Consider the following 3,832-nt stretch of genomic DNA (forward strand, 5'->3'; position numbering starts at 1 on the left):
GTACGCTTGAAGCTGTCCCAGAGCTCCTTACACTATCTTTGTATTTTTGGATTCTTTTTCATTTTGCTGTTCCGGTTGCGTGTTTTTTGCTTCTTCGTATTTCAAATCTTTGACTTAATTCTTGTGATCCTCTAGTCTGCTGTTGGAACTCTGCATAATATCCCTTATTTCAGTCAGTGTATGCTTAATTTCTAGTTGGTCCTTTTTCATAACCTCGAGGGTCTCACTAGATTTCTTGAGGGTCTCACTACATTAATCAGCTGTTTCACCAGACTTTTTGAGGGTCTTACTACATTTATCGGCGGTTTCTAGAAAGTTCTTGAAAAACCTTAAAAGTGTGGTTTTGAACTCTATATCCAGTAGTTTGCTTTCTTCCATTTCTGTCATTTGTGTCCTGTTTCTTTGTCTCTGCATTTTTTATGTTTCCCTGTGTTGATAGAGTGGCTTTCTGTGCTAGGTGTCCTATAGGGCCCAGTGGCTCAGCCTCCCCAATTACCTGAGGTGGACACTCTTGGTGCACCCCCTTGTGGGCTTTGTGCACAGTCTTGTTGTAGTTAAGCCTTGATTGTTTAGGTATCACTGGGAGGAATTGACCTCCAGGCCAATTGGCTGTGAGAATCAGCTGTGTCTGCAGTGGGAGAACTTCTGTGCTGGAGACACCCTTCCGGGGGGAGACTTGCTTCAGTGGGGCTCTGGTGCTCACTCGAAGGGGGGACATTTTAGAGTATCTGTTTCTTCTACTCCCTGGGCTATGGCTTGGAACCATGGTTAGCCTTATTGATGACTTTCTAGGTTTTTAATGGTACCTTCCACAGTATCACAAATGCTTACTTGTTTGATTTAGCTCACTTTAAGGAAATATTTATGTAGTTCCTTCCATTCCTTTATTCACTCACTCATAAATTATTTATTAAGCACCTATCATGTACCAAGTAATACCAGGAAATGAGTATATACTTTCTAGAATGATAGGAGTGACACTTCTCCCAGACACACTGCCTCCTCCCCCCCCCCCCCCACATTGTTGGGTATGCCCTATGGTAAAATTTACCAAATGTGTACTCTACACAAAAGAAATAGTTTCATTTCTTGCACGTTTTTATAAGTAATTTAAAAAGTAAAGAAGGGAAAGACATGTAGAATGAATTTGCAAAAAATGAAAATGTCACGGGAATCGAAATGTGACCTCCAGGTTCATAGGTCGACACTCAACCACTGAACATGCCGGCCTGGTGGTTTCTAAGTTTTAGAGCCAGCACTTGAAAGATTTTCTTATGCATCTTTTCTCACTCGTTAACTTTATTCGGGCAGGTAAGTCACTTTATAACCTCTGGGCCTTGGTTTTTGCATCTGTCAAATGAGGGGATAGTAAAATCAGGTTACTTCCAGCCAATGACTTTTTTAGGAGACTAAGGGAAATGCCTTAGAGGAGCGGTTCTCAATCTGTGGGTTGCGACCCCTTTGGCGGTCGAACGACCCTTTCACAGGGGTCGCCTAAGACCATCCTGCATATCAGATATTTACATTATGAGTCATAACAGTAGCAAAATTCCAGTTATGAAGTAGCAATGAAAATAATTTTATGGTTGGGTCACAACATGAGGAACTGTATTTAAAGGGCCAGAAGGTTGAGAACTGCTGCCTTAGAGACATTTGAAGGGATATATAACTGTATATTTTTAATACTGTAAGTTAGAATTTCCCAGCTACAGTGTCTCATTTAAGCAACACATGTTCAGCACTATGACATGTCCTGTCAGTAATGTTAATAAGTGATAGTAGAGTGGGTTAAATTTATAGTCCTTATCAGTATTTTTACACCTTTCTCAAGCTGTCCAAACAGATAAAAGGAACTATCTTTTTACAGTTGGTGCCTTACCTCTAGGCACTGAAAAATAATATTCTTATTTTTTCAGTTATATTTATTTAATAGGTTATGAAGCACAATTTAAAACTAGATTTTAGCCTCATTGGCCACTGAAAGGTAGATTTGCTGATAGGGATGGGATACGTTGCTTTAGTCCAAAATGATAGTAGTGAATTTGAGACAGAAAAATACTTCCTAAGAAATATTCTTAGGAATGTGGATGGGTCTTAGAGTAAGCTTGTGTTAACATTATCTGAAGAACAGATAGTGCATATAGCTGGTAGAGAATGATGGCCTGTCACATGCTGTTCTTTAGTTAGTTTGTAAGATAATAAGAGGACTATTATTGCTAAAGTGGGAAGATGAGGTGTGTCCCTATGAATGGGCAATAAATTGAATGGGGGTAATCAAGAGATTAGGGTTATCCTATATAATAAAAGCCTAATATGCTAAGTGTCTGGTCATCCAGTCAGCCATTCAACCCATCAAAGCATAATATGCTAATGATATGCTAAGGATGCTCAACCGCTCGCTATGACGTGCACTGACCACCAGGGGACAGACAGTCGACCGGTCGACTAGTCTCTATGACCCCCGCCTGACCACCAGGGGGCAGACGCTCAATGTAGGAGCTGCCCCCTGGTGGTCAGTGCACTCCCACAGCGGCAGTGGGAGCCTCTCCTGCCTCCTGCCTCCGAGGCAGTGCTAAGGATGTCTGACTGCCAGCTTAGGCCCGCTCCCCGGCAGTCAGACATCCCCCAAGGGCTCCTGGACTGCGAGAGAGCACAGACTGGGCTGAGGGCCCCCCCCCCCCCCCCCACACACACACCTAGTACATGAATTTAGTGCATCAGGCCTCTAGTAAAATAATAAAATGGATTTGATAAACAGGATATTAAACATCATGGAATATAAAGAATTTAAAGTGCATTAGGGCTCTTTAGTTTAAACAGTTCATATGAGGCACATAATGAAAATTTTCATCACATTTTGCATTGAAAGAATCAAATATGTGATTTGTTTAGACCAGAGTTAATAGAAATATAATACAAGCCACATACATAATTTTAATTTTTCTGTTGGCCTCATTACAATGTAAAAAGAAACAGGTGAAATTAATTTTATTAATATATTTTATTTAATCCTGTATATATAGTTTATTATTTTTCAACATATAATCAGTATAAAATTCCTGTCTAAGGTTAATTTGTCTAAGGTCAAAATCCTTGTAGCAGAGCAGGGACTTAATACTAAATATAACCCTAAAATCTTGTCATGTTCACTATACTATTTTAAAGCATGGCCATCTAGTGTAGCTAGGTGAGATTTAGTTCTGCCATTGCTCAGCTATTTTCAATTCATTGCAGTGACTAATGATATAATTACTCTTTATTTTAAGAAATGTAGGACTTCTTAGCTTAAAGTAGAAGTGATATCCTGATATTTTAGAGAGAGAGGAAGGGAGAAGGATAGAGAGATGAAAACATCCATGAGGGAGAAACATAGATCTGCTGCTTCCTGCACGCCCCCTCCTGGGGATTGAACCCACAATCGGGGCATGTGCCCTGACCAGAAATCGAACCTGGGACCTCTCGGTTTATGGGTTGATGCCCAACCACTGAGCGACACTGGCTGGGCCTCATATTTCTTATTGGGAATATTTTCTTTTATTCTTTTCACCATTTTCTATTATAAACTGCTTTGTACAGCTCTTCAAATTAGACATGTCGGAGGAAGAAATGGCCTTTTGATTCTGGCACATGACTGTCCTGGGAGATAAGGGAAGAGTCAGCTTCTGTTGAGAAATATTAAAACAGAAAACTTATTGGTGTAAAACAATTTTTAAGGATTTTAGTACCTCACTTTGGGATACTTTTTTTGGTTGTGGGGGGGGGGAGCGATACTTTTATTCATTGTGCTTTTTGAATTGTAAAAATTATCTCAGTTCTTTTATCAGGGGTTATT

The 3,832-nt window shown here is 40.0% G+C and overlaps 1 protein-coding gene across 1 annotated transcript in view; it reads left to right on the forward strand.

The window, feature by feature from the left end:
* LEMD3 (LEM domain containing 3) overlaps positions 1-3,832 on the forward strand; it is an 81,365-nt gene that overhangs the window by 10,689 nt on the left and 66,844 nt on the right. The gene's annotated exons all lie outside the window — the stretch shown is intronic.

Source organism: Myotis lucifugus, unplaced genomic scaffold (assembly GCF_000147115.1).
Source record: "Myotis lucifugus unplaced genomic scaffold, Myoluc2.0 scaffold_189, whole genome shotgun sequence".
Lineage (NCBI taxonomy): Eukaryota > Metazoa > Chordata > Mammalia > Chiroptera > Vespertilionidae > Myotis > Myotis lucifugus.